The sequence below is a fragment of the Bombina bombina genome, chromosome 8 (assembly GCF_027579735.1).
Source record: "Bombina bombina isolate aBomBom1 chromosome 8, aBomBom1.pri, whole genome shotgun sequence".
In the NCBI taxonomy this organism is placed as follows: domain Eukaryota; kingdom Metazoa; phylum Chordata; class Amphibia; order Anura; family Bombinatoridae; genus Bombina; species Bombina bombina.
Window position 1 is genome coordinate 119,275,487 of NC_069506.1, and position 16,898 is coordinate 119,292,384.

The following is a 16,898-nucleotide window of genomic DNA, read 5'->3' on the forward strand; positions in this document are numbered from 1 at the left end:
AGGTTAACGCTTTACAGTTCCAGTTATGTGAAAATCCAGTATAAGAAGATATTAAAAGTAATTTCAATAGAAACATGCAGTCATCATCTTGTTTTATGAACACGACAAAATGGAAATGGTCCTTTAACAACATTAGAAATAAATTTTAGAAAAACAATACTTCTGTATAGTGATGTCGCAAATAGTTCGCCGTCGAATAGTTCCCGGCGAACATAGCATGTTCGTTTTCGCCGTGGCGGGCGAACATATGCGATGTTCGATCCGCCCCCTATTCGTCATCATTGAGTAAACTTTGACCCTGTACCTCACAGTCAGAAGACACATTACAGCCAATCAGCAGCAGACCCTCCCTTCCAGACCCTCCCACCTCCTGGACAGCATCCATTTTAGATTCATTTGGAAGCTGCATTCTTAGCGAGAGGAGGGACAGTGTAGCTGCTGCTGATTTAATAGGGAAATCGATAGCTAGGCTAGTGTATTCAGTGTCCACTACAGTCCTGAAGGACTCATCTGATCTCTGCTGTAAGGACAGCACCCCAAAAAGCCCTTTTTAGGGCTAGAACATCAGTCTGCTTTTTTTTTTTTTTTTCCTGTGTAACCTAATTGCAGTTGCCTGCCAGCGTGTGTGTCAGGCTCACAGCATATACTGTGCCCACTTGCCCAGTGCCACCACTCATATCTGGTGTAAAAGTAGTGTACATTTAAAAAAAAAAACACTTTTTTGACAGTGAAATAATAGCAGTCAGTTGCCAGTACCCAAGATGGCCACCAATAAGGCAGATGGGGAGGGTTAGAGAGCTGTTTTGGGGGGATCAGGGAGGTTGGGGGGATGCTACACCACAGCATATGTAAATATGCTAAAAAAAATTAAAAACCTTTTATTTTAGTACTGGCAGACTTTCTGCCAGTACTTAAGATGGCGGGGACAATTGTGGGGTGGGGGAGGGAAGGGAGCTGTTTTGGAGGGATCAGGGGGTCTGATGTGTCAGGTGGGAGGCTGATCTCTACACTAAAGCTAAAATTAACCCTGCAAGCTCCCTACAAACTACCTAATTAACCCCTTCACTGCTAGCCATAATACACGTGTGATGCGCAGCAGCATTTAGCGGCCTTCTAATTACCAGAAAGCAACACCAAAGTCATATATGTCTGCTATTTCTGAACAAAGGGGATCCCATTTGGCAGTGAAATGGTGGCATGAAATATACCAAAATGGGCCTAGATCAATACTTTGAGTTGTCTACTACACTACGCTTAAGCTAAAATTAACTCTACAAGCTGCCTACATGCTCCCTAATTAACCCCTTCACTGCTGGGCATAAAACACGTGTGGTGCGCAGTGGCATTTAGCAGCCTTCTAATTACCAAAAAGCAACGCCAAAGCCATATAAGTCTGCTATAATGGCATTTCTGGCACACAGTGTTGGGGCAAGGGTCCATCTGACCACTGATACCTGGTCTGCAAAGCATGGTCAGGGCAGGTATATCACCTACACTGCGCGCTGTGAAGCAGGCGTAACCCTTACACTACCTGATCGATACAACATCATACCTGATGTTTTAAAGCACGTTATTCCAAACAATTTAGGAATGTTAGGTGATTTATGCCCTTTATGGATTAAAACCAGACTCTGCATCAACTATGTAATTTTCCATGGGAGTTTTGCCATGGATCCCCCTCCGGTATGCCACAGTCCAGGTGTTAGTCCCCTTGAAACAACTTTTCCATCACTATTGTGGCCAGAAAGAGTCCCTGTGGGTTTTAAAATTCGCCTGCCTATTGAAGTCTATGGCGGTTCGCCCGGTTCGCCCGTTTGCGAACTTTTGCGGAAGTTCAACGTTCGCGAACCCAAATTTTTAGGTTCGCGACATCACTACTTCTGTAAGTTTAAAAGAGACCATATAGCGATAGAAAAATTGTGCCCAGTCTGCCCATCATGCCAACATACAAACATACTATATGCATTCAGATGGTTTTGCAGTGGTGCGGATGGAAATTAATTGCATTTGATTCCTAACAACCAATTCCGGTGGAAAGTCAAAAGCCATTTCAGGAGCAAATTGACAATGGTTTGTGATCAGCCCCATGATTAGTTATTTCCTGGTTCCTTACTTTTGTACAACAATTTTCATGTGCCATCAAAACCCTTTGCAAAATTGAAAAATATCAAGTCAATGTTTCACAATTATCTGTGTTTCTACTAACTTATTTATAAAAATTAATTTCTTTAGTTTGGGGTGATCTATTTCTCTTTAAATTTTTCTGAATAGCTGTTTGCCATTGCCAATCTTGTTTTCATGATTAAACTGATAAATATAATCCATCATTTTCCACTCTAGTAGATTCTTCAATATTTTTGTCAGACTTACTAGTCAGATCTGGTTCCCTTTTTAACATTTTCTGTATATCAGATTACACCAGTCCTATGGTACCATGCATGACAATTAAGAGTATATGCTTGCTGTTACTGGGCCATATTCCATTAGAAACTTTGGATGTGTTCCATCTGGATCTAAAGTTTTATTTAACTTTATATTATAATTTTTTTCCCCAGATATTATTCAGAATCAGTCAAATTATTGATATGGGCTTTAAAGTTCCCTTTAGATGTAATGCCTCTCTTGTTGGTTTCTTGTGTATTGATCCACTTAACCTTTTCAAATTTAGTACTCTGATATTTTCATACTAAGAAATTGAACCATTCATATAATTAAAATATACTGTAGGGTTGATTTTGCCATCCTTTGCAATAAATCTTTCATTTTATTTCTTAGCTAATCTAATTGCCTTTTGCATTCGGAACATGGAAGGATGTACTAGTACTATCTATAAACTCCAATCTCCACCTTTCTACACCTTCTATCCTTTCATTAACCATTATCTGTGCTTAGGTCTTTCTGTCTATGGCAATGGTAATTTATCAGAAAATACTACCCTGGAGGTCATTGTATTAAGCTTACTTCCTCGCTCCCTTAAAGTGATGGTAAACATTACTTAATCTTCTAATGATTTTAATATTTATTGCAATTAGATTAATTAATTTGGTATGCACATTTTTTATATAAAATCTTATTTTGTTTAAAATGTTATTTTTTATGTCAGTTACGATCCATGGCCCCACCCAGATTAGATTTCCTAATGACTATGTGTGACGTGTTGAGTGCTGCCACACACTGCACTTGATTCTGTTTGCTTTAATAGAGAACGGTTCATGCAAGCTCTCATCCCCTATATGTAGAGGAGCACAAGGCCGGCCCTAGCCATTGCGGGGCCGAAGGCAGGATAACAAAATGGGGCCCCTTTATCCCTGCCCCAACCCCACCCAATCTCCGCCCCCAACCCGCCCAATCTCCGCCCCCAATGGTTTTACAAAAAAATGGGGAAAAATAATTTACGGTAATGCACAATATTTTAAATAAAAAAATATATAAATCCATTAAAGTGGAGCACTATAACATTGTATATATTGCAATATACCATTTGTACTGTTGGAAAAACGGTTTATGTATATAATGAAGAATTATGCTGACAACTAGGAACAGTTGAGTTGAACTGGGCCTTATTTTTAGGTGTTTTCTTATGATAACAAGAACATTAGAGATGCTAAGGCTGCCCTAGCAAGTGCAGGTCCCTAGGCAAAATGACAGTGCGGGCCTCTACCCAGAACAAAAAACACTCTCCCACACAAACACAGTGCACATATATAATACACTCACAGAGATACTTATATACACATACAACCACACACTCAGACACATACACAGGTACACAGATATACATAAGTAGAAAACTTCCACAACGGTGGAAAAAATCCAGCATGAAATGGACCGAGAGTAGTAGAAAATAAAATATATGCTTTATTAGATATGCATTAAAAGTACTGTGAGTTTTCCCAGAGAATCAGCCTATATCACAGCAGTAAGTAGAGTCAGCCTAGTAGCCCAACATCACATACTCCAACATGTTTCGTGCTGCAACAGCACTTAGTCAGGGATAGTAATGGGTTAACTGCTCAGCCGTTATACACACTTTCTGTCCAATCAGAAACATGCACAATTGTTAGAACCAATCACAATACCTCAAGGAAAACCGTCATATTGACTACTCAGGATAATTGGCTTATTCGCATTTTCTGATTTTACTTTTATTGTGTGCAACAGGTGAGCAGAGTAAAAACATAATCATTTGTAAAAAGACACAACATTGAACATTGGGATACTCAACTACAGATCCTTATTTATATATGGATGAAATCGTTTTTGTAAAAAATACAGCTTTACCAAAAAATAAAAATAAATAAATAAAGTAATGTGATATAAACCTGCTGCTACTGTCTTTTTTGTGTTGGAATTTTTCTAATAATATATCAAAGAACCTTTTTATATATATATCAACACCCAAAGTACATACATAATAGCTCTATTAATTACGAAATGTGATCTCATGCACCAAAGGTCTGCTAACCATATTAATTGGTGTACAACCTGTGTCAATAATAAAATAACGGTATAGCAAAACCCATTTGGTGCATTACTATTCTAAAACTGCAACTCAAAAAATCCTTTTTAAGATATTTTTTCTAAAGATATTTTAAGATATGTCCTGTTGGCAATTGGAAAAGCTAAAAATTAACATCCTGAAGTTGATGTTATTAAGCATGTATATTTACGGAACATATGTATAATCTGTCCTGTTTTGCTGACCGGATAGGGGTAAGGTTAACTAATGAAGATCCAATATTAACTGTTACCGCGATTGGTCTGGGGAAATAGACTAAAATTGTTACGCCAACAGACTTATAACAATCTTATAGCTAAAAAGAGAGTGATGATGTATTGGATGCGGTGTCCTACTAATTCTGACCAGATAGGGACAACATTTATTAACAAAAACTCTGTAGCAATTGGAGAGGCGGAAACATTAGAAGTGAGAAAATTACTGTGTAAACATTATTTAGCAATTTTAAACAGCTATGTCAGAATCTTTGACATAATACCGAAATATAGAGGTGTTGGAAATGAGAAATAATTCAAATTTTGGGGATGTGAATAATAATAGCTTGAGCAATATGTGAACGCTTGCAAATAGTGATATTAATAATGTGCCTGGTGACCAAATGAATAAAAGAATTTTATGATGAAAAATAATGAACATGTCGAGACAAATAAATAATATACGATGTTGAAGGTATTAGGATGCATTAGAAGTGTCGTGAAAAGAAATATATAAAAAATTGCATGTATATATAAATATAAATCGATTGGTTGTGTGATGTAAAAAACACACAAACTGAGCGGGACATCCGACTATATTAACCTCCATTCTAGGTAAACCTCCGTTCCATAATGCGGCATGATTTGTATAAAAATACAGTGAAATAGTGAAATTCATTGCGGCATATGGAGTTTTGGAACTAAGTGAGTAAATTTCGTTTAATTGCATATTAGTATGAGTGCATAAACTGTGATGATGAATGTAAATTAGTGTTGTCAAAAAAAGTGAAAAGAGAATGAAAATAACGATGAAGTCAGTGAAAACAACTAAACCAAATCACAAACGCCAGCAAAAGCAAAAATGAAAACAAAAACCAAAACAAAAAATGCTTGTAAGATTAAAATTGAGTGTGCACTGAACCTTTACTGAAAAATAATATGAATGAATGATGTGTAGTGCATATGTGAAAGAATTAGGTATCATAAAATGTGGTGATAATAAAAGTGATAATATTATTATATTGCATGCAGTGAAAATCAAATGTTAATATTAAATATCATATGGATACAGTAACAGTAAAAACATTAATATTACACTGCATGCAAATATGTGAAATTTGTGTAGATAATCAGTATAACTAGTGAGTGAGTCTGAAGAATTAATAACATTTAGATGAATAATATAATGTGTTATGATAACCTTTCTATCCAATAAACAATTTTATATCAGATTTCTCATTTATGCCCATTGGTGCTCCAGTTTGTAATGTGAATATCCAAAAAGCCTCTAGCTTATTTAGTTTGTCGGATCTATTCCCGCCTGTGTTCAGCTTTGGAGTATGATCAATAGCTTTAAATGAAAAATATTTAGAAGGTTTTTCACAGTGTGACCTGAAATGTTTAGCAACAGGTGTCTTTGGTTCTTTTTCTAATAAGGATAGCAAGTGCTCCCTAATTCTGTCTTTGAGCATGCGGGAAGTGCGTCCTGTATATTGCTTTTTACAAAATTTACAGGTGATCAGATACACTACAAAGATTGAGTTGCAGGTTAGATTATATTTAATTTTATATGTCTCGCCTGTATTACTGGAAACAAATGAGGACTCTACTTCTGCAAATTCACATGACTTACATGGATTTGTCCCACATTTGAAGAACCCTAGTTTTGGCTCCAACCATGTTCTCTGTGCACTGCTTATTTTTTTAATCAAAATCTCTCTTGAAGTTGTTTCCAATGTTCCTTGCTTTCCTAGACACAAATTTTATGTTATTTATGACACTGGAGTCTAAAAGCTTATCCTTCTCATGTATTACTAATTTTTTCTTAATGATTGTACAAATATCTTGAACTGTTTGCTGTATTTTGTAGAAAATACTACTGTTGATCCTGAAAATTGGTTTGTTTGTGGTTTAGATTTATTTGCTAAAAGATTGTTTCTATCCATTGATAGCACCTCATTAGATATTTTAATTAATGCATTCTTTTTATATCCTCTAGCTATAAGTCTAGATGTAAGCTCTTCGGCTTGTTGCTTATACTGCTGTGTGTCAGTGCAGTTACAACAAAGGCGCATATATTGGCCTTGGGGATACCACGTTTTAAATGTTCTGGATGGTGTGAGTTAGCTCTGAGGATGGTGTTTCCTGCTGTGGGTTTCTGATAAGTTACTGTTTCTATTTTGTTATTAGAAACTTTCAGTAACACATCCAAAAAAGCTAACTCAGTTCTTGAACTGTCATGTGTGAATTTTAAGTTCATGTTATTGTCATTTATGTATTTAAGGAAAGATTGTAATTGTGTGTCAGTCCCTTTCCAAATTACCAACAGGTCATCTATGTACGTAAGCATGCTTTTATGCAAGATCTAAATGGATTTGCATCAGTGTAGATTTTTATTAACTCAAAATAACTTAGATACAGATTCGCATAGGAGGGGGCAAATTTTGCCCCCATCGCTGTGCCACACTTTTGTAAATAGTATTGCCCTAAAAACAAAAAATAATTATGGGTTAAGAGATAACCTACAGTTTCAATGAGAAATTCAATGTATTCAGTGTCATAATTGGTGTATCTTCTCAACATATGATAGAGTGCAAACAATCCTTGATTATGAGGAATGCAAGAATATAGAGAAGACACATCAATAGAGACAAGGATACAATCCTCGTCCAATGTTGTCTCTTCCAGCATGTTCAATAAGTGCTTAGTGTCCCTGACATGTCCAGGAGTAGAAGTGACAATAGGTAGTAGATGCTCATCCACAAAAGCTCCTAATTTCTCCCCCAGTGTGCCAATGCCAGAGACAATGGGCCTACCTGGGGGAGACGTTAGGTGCTTGTGTATCTTGGGTATATGTTTAAAGATAGAAATTTGTGGATGAGTGACTTTTAGGTTCTCTGCTGTAACAGTTGTAATGAAACCTCTGTATACTGATTGGTCTAAAAAATTTTCAAGATCCTGCTGAAATTTTAGAGTGGGATTGAAACTAAGTTTCAAATAGGTGTTGGTATCTTCCAGTTGTTTTAACCCTTTAAGGCAGTGCTTTCCAAACTGTGTGTCGGGACACACTAGTGTGTCGGCAGCAGTGTGTAGGTGTGTCCCTGCTTCAGCCCAATATTTTTTAAATTTAATTTTTTTTTTTTTTGGTTTCTGACTTTCTGCCTGCCTGCTATGCATATCACATGGTTGACACGATTGATACCTAGTGTGTCACAAATCATCTTAACCAATTGGCGCAGCTCAGTGGGAACTGAAACTATTCCCATTGGCGGCTTTTGCGGCACATTGGCTCCTGACTGCACGTGTAGTCTCCTTAATTGGCTTGTGACTGCATGTGTAGTCAGTGAGTGGGATAGCAGTGTGTTTGCAGCGTGGGCAGTAGTCAGTAGGGCTCACGGAGCTCTGAGGGCGGCAGTTTAAACGCTGAGCTGAAGTCAGAGGGGTTTTTTTGCAGCTAGCTCCCAGTAGTGCATTGCTGTTCATGCTCTTGATATATGGATAGGAAGTGGAAGCTTAAAAATGCTTGATGATGAAATGGGAGTATCTTTATCTAATATTCCACCAAATATTCAGAAATTGTGTTCATCCCATCTACCTCATAAATCCCATTAAAATAGTAAGTAGCTATTGGTGTTATTAAACTTATTTTTAATTCTTGCACATACATACTGTTACTTGTAAATACATATTATTATTATTATTATATAATTTATGTATGTGTCTGTATATTTTAAAACAAGTTAGTTTAAACCTCCTTTTTGCTAGTACAACTGAATTAATTACCGTGTCGCGAAATGATGTAGGTCTAAAAAGTGTGTCACCAACATTAAAAGTTTGGAAAGCTCTGCTTTAAGGACACAGCTTTCAGTTTGCTCAATGGTTTTATGACAGAAAAAATCCGTCATATGTCCTTAAGAGGTTATGGCCTCTTTAGTATAGTTATCTTTATTTTGTACCACTACAGCACCACCCTTGTCAGAGTTAGTTATCACTAGATTGCCATTGTTCTTAAGTTTATTAAGAGCAATCCTTTCCAATTTGGTCAGGTTGTCACCTTTAATTTTATTGGCCTTCTTATTTTTGTGTACAGATTGATGCAGTTCAATTAATTCCTTTTCAACTATAGTGTGAAATGCTTCTATTAAATCATCCCTCATTTGTATTGAATAAAATTTTTCATTTTTAGTTTTTACCTTGACTGTTGGAATGATGTGGGAGCTAGTGTCATGTCTAATGCTTTCACTGTTGAGACTTGTTAAGTTAATAAGACTGCATTGTTCTTCAAAATCTGAAACATTGTTATATGCTATTGAATTTATTCCACAATTGATGTTATTATTGGCATTACATTCAGAATGTGTATCTAAACTAAAATGCCTTTTCAAAGTTGCATTAATTAAAATATCTAATGAGGTGCTATCAATGGATAGAAACAATCCTTTAGCAAATAAATTTGTGTCTAGGAAAGCAAGGAACATTGGAAACAACTTCAAGAGAGATTTTGATAAAAAAAATAAGCAGTGCACAAAGAACATGGTTGGAGCCAAAACTAGGGTTCTTCAAATGTGGGACAAATCCATGTAAGTCATGTGAATTTGCAGAAGTAGAGTCCTCATTTGTTTCCAGTAATACAGGCGAGACATATAAAATTAAATATAATCTAACCTGCAACTCAATCTTTGTAGTATATCTGATCACCTGTAAATTTTGTAAAAAGCAATATACAGGACGCACTTCCCGCATGCTCAAAGACAGAATTAGGGAGCACTTGCTATCCTTATTAGAAAAAGAACCAAAGACACCTGTTGCTAAACATTTCAGGTCACACTGTGAAAAACCTTCTAAATATTTTTCATTTAAAGCTATTGATCATACTCCAAAGCTGAACACAGGCGGGAATAGATCCGACAAACTAAATAAGCTAGAGGCTTTTTGGATATTCACATTACAAACTGGAGTACCAATGGGCATAAATGAGAAATCTGATATAAAATTGTTTATTGGATAGAAAGGTTATCATAACACATTATATTATTCATCTAAATGTTATTAATTCTTCAGACTCACTCACTAGTTATACTGATTATCTACACAAATTTCACATATTTGCATTAAGTGTAATATTAATGTTTTTACTGTTACTGTATCCATATGATATTTAATATAAACATTTGATTTTCACTGCATGCAATATAATATTATTATCACTTTTATTATCACCACATTTTATGATACCTAATTCTTTCACATATGCACTACACATCATTCATTCATATTATTTTTCAGTGAAAGTTCAGTGCACACTCAATTTTAATCTTACAAGCATTTTTTGTTTTTGTTTTTGTTTTCATTTTTGCTTTTGCTGGCGTTTGTGATTTGGTTTAGTTGTTTTTCACTGACTTCATCGTTATTTTCATTCTCTTTTCACTTTTTTTGACAACACTAATTTACATTCATCATCACAGTTTATGCACTCATACTAATATGCAATTAAGCGAAATTTACTCACTTAGTTCCAAAACTCCATATGCCGCAATGAATTTCACTATTTCACTGTATTTTTATACAAATCATGCTGCATTATGGAACGGAGGTTTACCTAGAATGGAGGTTAATATAGTCGGATGTCCCGCTCAGTTTGTGTGTTTTTTACATCACACAACCAAGCGATTTATATTTATATTTATATATACATGCAATTTTTTATATATTTCTTTTCACGACACTTCTAATGCATCCTAATACCTACAACATCGTATATTATTTATTTGTCTCGACATGTTCATTATTTTTCATCATAAAATTCTTTTATTCATTTGGTCACCAGGCACATTATTAATATCACTATTTACAAGCGTTCACATATTGCTCAAGCTATTATTATTCACATCCCCAAAATTTGAATTATTTCTCATTTCCAACACCTCTATATTTCGGTATTATGTCAAAGATTCTGACATAGCTGTTTAAAATTGCTACATAATGTTTACACAGTAATTTTCTCACTTCTAATGTTTCCGCCTCTCCAATTGCTACAGAGTTTTTGTTAATAAATGTTGTCCCTATCTGGTCAGAATTAGTTGGACACCGCATCCAATACAACATCACTCTCTTTTTAGCTATAAGATTGTTATAAGTCTGTTGGCGTAACAATTTTAGTCTATTTCCCCAGACCAATCGCGGTAACAGTTAATATGGGATCTTCATTAGAGAACCTTACCCCTATCCGGTCAGCAAAACAGGACAGATTATACATATGTTCCGTAAATATACATGCTTAATAACATCAACTTCAGGATGTTAATTTTTAGCTTTTCCAAATGCCAACAGGACATATCTTAAAATATCTTTAGAAAAAATATCTTAAAAGGGATTTTTTGAGTTGCAGTTTTAGAATAGTAATGCACCAAATGGGTTTTGCTATACCGTTATTTTATTATTGACACAGGTTGTACACCAATTAATATGGTTAGCAGACCTTTGGTGCATTTTTTACAAAAACGATTTCATCCATATATAAATAAGGATCTGTAGTTGAGTATCCCAATGTTCAATGTTGTGTCTTTTTACAAATGATTATGTTTTTACTCTGCTCACCTGTTGCACACAACCAAAGTAAAATCAGAAAATGCGAATAAGCCAATTATCCTGAGTAGTCAACATGACGGTTTTCCTTGAGGTATTGTGATTGGTTTTAACAATTGTGCATGTTTCTGATTGGACAGAAAGTGTATATAACGGCTGAGCAGTTAACCCCTTACTATCCCTGACGAAGTGCTGTTGCAGCACGAAACATGTTGGAGTGTGTGATGTTGGGCTACTAGGCTGACTACTTACTGCTGTGATATAGGCTGATTCTCTGGGAAAACTCACAGTACTTTTAATGCATATCTAATAAAGCATATATTTTATTTTCTACTACTCTCGGTCCATTTCATGCTGGATTTTTTCAACCGTTGTGGAAGTTTTCTACTTGTGAAATTGTTTGGCGGTTTGTCCTGGCACTCTCCACCTCCAGCAGCAGGCAAACATTCCCCCCACAGAATATACATCAAAGGATCTGCACGTCTGGAGGGTTAATACCCTGTGCTTGTGATTCACAAGCTTTCTTGAAGCCGGTATCACCGAGGAAGAAATACTCAGTCCCTGCACTATAAGAAGAAGGGTGAGTGAATGTTTTGCCTTTAAATATATTGGACTTCCTTATACTATTACAGATTGTCTCAATATACATATATTTTGTGGGACATTTGAATATTAACGTAATAAGTTCAGGAGTGATATACAAGGTGTACAGTTGTTACTAAAAAATTTTTTTATTTATATACATATGAATATACCTGTACAACCATTGAGGATACATCACACCTTGACTCACAGGAAATTTTCCAATATACTGATTAACCCCTTGTGATTTGCAAGAGACATTGATGCAAGCATAAGGACATTGTTCAGTTTTTTTCACACAGATATACATACACAGGTGTAAACCCCCCCACACACACACAGATAGCCCCCACACAACACACAACCACACACAGATAGCCAACCACACACAGATAGCCTCCCCCACACACACACAAACAGCCCCCGCCCCACACACACAAATAGCCCCCCTACACACAGATAGTCCCCACACACACAGATAGCCCCCCCACACACACACACACAGATAGCCCCCCCACACACACACACAAATAGCCCCCCCACAGACACAAATAGATTGCCCCCCCCACACACAGAGCCCCCACACACACACACACAGAGCCCACACACACACACAGAGCCCACACACACAGATAGCCCCCCCACACACACACAGATAGCCCACACACACACACAGATAGCCCGTCCACACACACACACAGATAGCCCACACACACAGATAGCCCCCACAAACACACAGATAGCCCCCCCACACACACACAGATGGTCCCCCCCCCCCACACACACAGATAGCCCCCCACACACACAGAGAGAGCCCACACACACACACACACACACACACAGAGAGCCCCCCCCCCCCACACACACACAGAGCCCACACAGAGATCGCCCCCCCACACACACACAGATAGCCCACACACACACACACACACACAGAGCCCCCCCACACACACACTCAAAGAGAGAGACCACACAAACAGCCCACACACACACACACATAGCCCCCCACCACACACACACACACACACAGAGCCCACACACACTCACACACAAAGAGAGAGCCCACACACACAGATAGCCCCCACACAAACAGATAGCCCACACACACACAGATAGCCCACACACATAGCCCACACACACACACATAGCCCACACACACACACACACACAGATAGCCCACACACACACACAGATAGCCCCCACACACACAGAGAGAGCACACACACACACACACACACACAAAGAGAGAGCCCACACACACAGACAGCCCACACACACACACACATAGCCCCCCCCCACACACACACACACAGAGCCCCCCACACACACACACACAAAGAGAGAGCCCCCCCACACACAGATAGCCCCCACACACACAGATAGCCCACATACAAACACATAGCCCACACACACGCATAGCCCACACACACACACATAGCCCACCCACACACACACATATCCCCCCCACACACACCAATAGCCTACATACACACATAGCCCACACACACACAGCCCACACACACACACACATAGCCCCCCCCCACACAAACACACATAGCCCCCCCATACACACACACATATAGCCCCCCCCACACACACACACAAACACACATGGCCCACACACACACACAGATGACCCACACACACACCCACAGATGGCCCCCACACACACACAGATGGCCCAAACACACATGGCCCCCACACACACAGCCCCCACACACACACAGCCTACACACACACGGCCCACACACACATGGCCCACACACACACACACAGCCCACACACACACACACACACACACACAGATGACACACACACACACATACACACACACAAATAGCCCACACACACATATAGCCCACACACACACACAGACAGCCTACACACACACACACACACACACACAGACAGCCACACACGCACACACACAGACAGCCCACACACACACACACAGACAGCCCACACACACACAGACAGTCCACACACACACAGACAGTCCACACACACACACTGACAGTCCACACACACACAGACAGTCCACACACACACACACACACATTCTCTCACATAAACACACACTTTCACTCTGTCTCACATACACACAATGCATTTTACTGGTGGACACATTTTAGTCAAGGTCTAATTGTGAAATTGAGATTGATAAGTATATAAAAGTAAATTTAATTTATCACAACAGTGGGATGTATTATTTTTGGATGTCACAGAAATCAAAGCACTTGCCATACCACAAATTAATGGTCCATGCCACAAATATATCACAGGAAATACAGAAAATACAGCTTCATTAGCATCAGAAACTCTTCAAACATATATACTATAACCTTAAAGTCTTTGTGCTCCTCTTAGATTATCTCCCCAAATTACCTTATACAAATTTATAAAATTAAAAATTGCACTCAAGGAAAGAGACTTGAGGGCTTAGACTCACGCTTCGAGTTAAATATACATGCTTTTTCTTCTGCATTTTAATCAATCTAAGCATTTATATGTCCCATTATGGTCAACATTGTTGCACACCATATGTTATGTTCTAGAAGCAGCCCTGTCTGCTGAAGGCAGAGAGCTGACAATTCTTGCAATAGTATGTGATCAAATCTATTAACACATTAATATGAAATATTTTAAACAGGTTTTCAGATTTGAGGTCATCCTCTGGTTTTCAAGTAACCTGACACTGTGTAAGCTAACACTTTGCATTGACAGGATTTGGCAGCAATTTTTTTAAAAAACTTTTATTTATAACCAACAGCTGGGGCACACAACATCACCTCACCATGCAGGGTAGGAAAGATATATCATAGAACAAAGCACTTGAAATAGCAGAGTACAAATTAAGATCAAACATTCTATCTTACCAGCAGCAGCAGCCCGTGGTGATGCACAGTCAAGACGTGTAATCAAACAGTTGTGGTTTTATATATATGAGAACATAATATAATAGCTAAACACATTCCATATGAGTCATTTTAAGGCATACACTACATAAAAATGTAATTTACACTTCGAAACCTCTGTAAATATGATATATAAATTATTAATTTGTCCAAACAGCTGTGCATTATAAATGTTCACATTGCAAATTGCAGTTGACTACTAAACAGCAAGAAGTGAAACTAAGAGCTGGGAATTAGCATTGATTAGAATATAGTCTAGAACCTGTTAGCACTCATACTTGACATAAACAGTCATAGGTTCCAATCAGACAGTGCAGACTATAATCAGACCAGTTGTTAGTCTCGTTGTCGACTCACAGTACTCACTGACTCCTCACTCCTGCGCCGCTCTGTTAACTGATTGTGACTCCTGACTCACTCCAGTCTGACTGACACAGCCTTCGGTGCTCTGCCGGCGCCTCATCCCCTCTCAGCACCGCACCACCCACAGTCACTCTGTGCCTGCCCTCCATCCTCTGCTAACTTTGTCATTGGTAGCAATATACACTATGGCTGCAGGCTCAATCCCATACCTTCCAACCATGGGGTAGATTTATCATAGTGCGAATGGACCTGATATGATGTAGCGTATCATGTCCACTGCACATCGATAAATGCCGACAGCATACGCTGTCAGCATTTATCATTGCTCTAGCAGTTCTTGTGAACTGCTTGTGCAATGCCACCCCCTGCAGATTCGCGGCCATTCAACCGCTACCAGGGGGTGTCAATCAACCTGAGCATATTCGATTTGGTTGATTTCTGTCCGCGGCCTCAGAGCAGGCGGACAAGTTATGGAGCAGCAGTCTGTAGACCGCTGCTTCACAATTTCTGTTTCCGGCGAGCCTGAAGGCTCGCGTGGAAAAAGGGGCTCTAGGGAGTCTTTGATTTCCTCATATAGTCTCTCAATAGAATTCATATTGAGACAGAATCTCCTATTAATCTCCCTATCACTCAGATAATTTGGCCCCCATATGTCAACATGATACACAATATGCACCTGAATGCCTGGCAGTCAGCTGCTTGTTGCCTTGTTATCCTTTTGTATAGCTAATCTTCTTGGATGGGCATTTGCCTGGTATGCCCCCTCATCTCTGCCTGAGGTACAAAAAAACAGTAACCTTCCTCAGCTAGGAAATTAAACGTCATAGTTAACACTGCATCAACATAGTAAAATGTAGAACAGTTTGACGGAACACACGTTCCCGCGAGATCATTTTAATGGAACTTGATGCTTGCATTATTTGAGTGTACTACTGGTAATCCGCCTTCACATACGACTCTATTCAACCAAAGTAAAATTTATTAACCGTTCAACAGGTACACTCGCATATTTTTGACGCAGCAAACCTAATGTTCAATTCACCACCTTTGAGCCTGTGAATGCTATAGAAAGCAGGGATGTTACTGCATTATAAAAGGGTGTGTCTGACAACACAGACAGGTTTAGTAATATGCTGTTTGTCTTCTTATGCAGTCATTAACAATGGAAATGATGAATATGTTTACATTTGCTATCCTTTTTCGACGTGGAAGGAGGAGATTAATGAACCAGCAACAGGCTGCACAAGCAGTAGTAGAGCATCAACAAAGATGCATAAGAGTGCCAAGAGTATTTCTACCAGGAATTGGTCTTCATGCTCTGAGTGATAGGGAGATTAATAGGAGATTCTGTCTCAATATGAATTCTATTGAGAGACTATATGAGGAAATCAAAGACTCCCTAGAACCCCTTACAGCACAGACAAGGGCAATACCTGGTATGGTCAAACTCCTTTCTGTTCTTCATTTTCTTGTTACTGGATCTTTTCAGGCAGTCACCAGCATAGTTATTGGGATGAGTCAGCCAGTCTACTCCCAATTTTGTATGTTTTAAAATGTATGTAACGCATTGACCTTATCATTAATCAGCTTTGCATAACCAAAAATGTTATATATATATATATATATATATATATATATATATATATATATATATATATTTCTAATCAAAAGAAAAATATGTAGGTCTCAAACAACCCACATTAGGTTCCCTTTATCCAGCACCACAGCATAAGGTCAGCT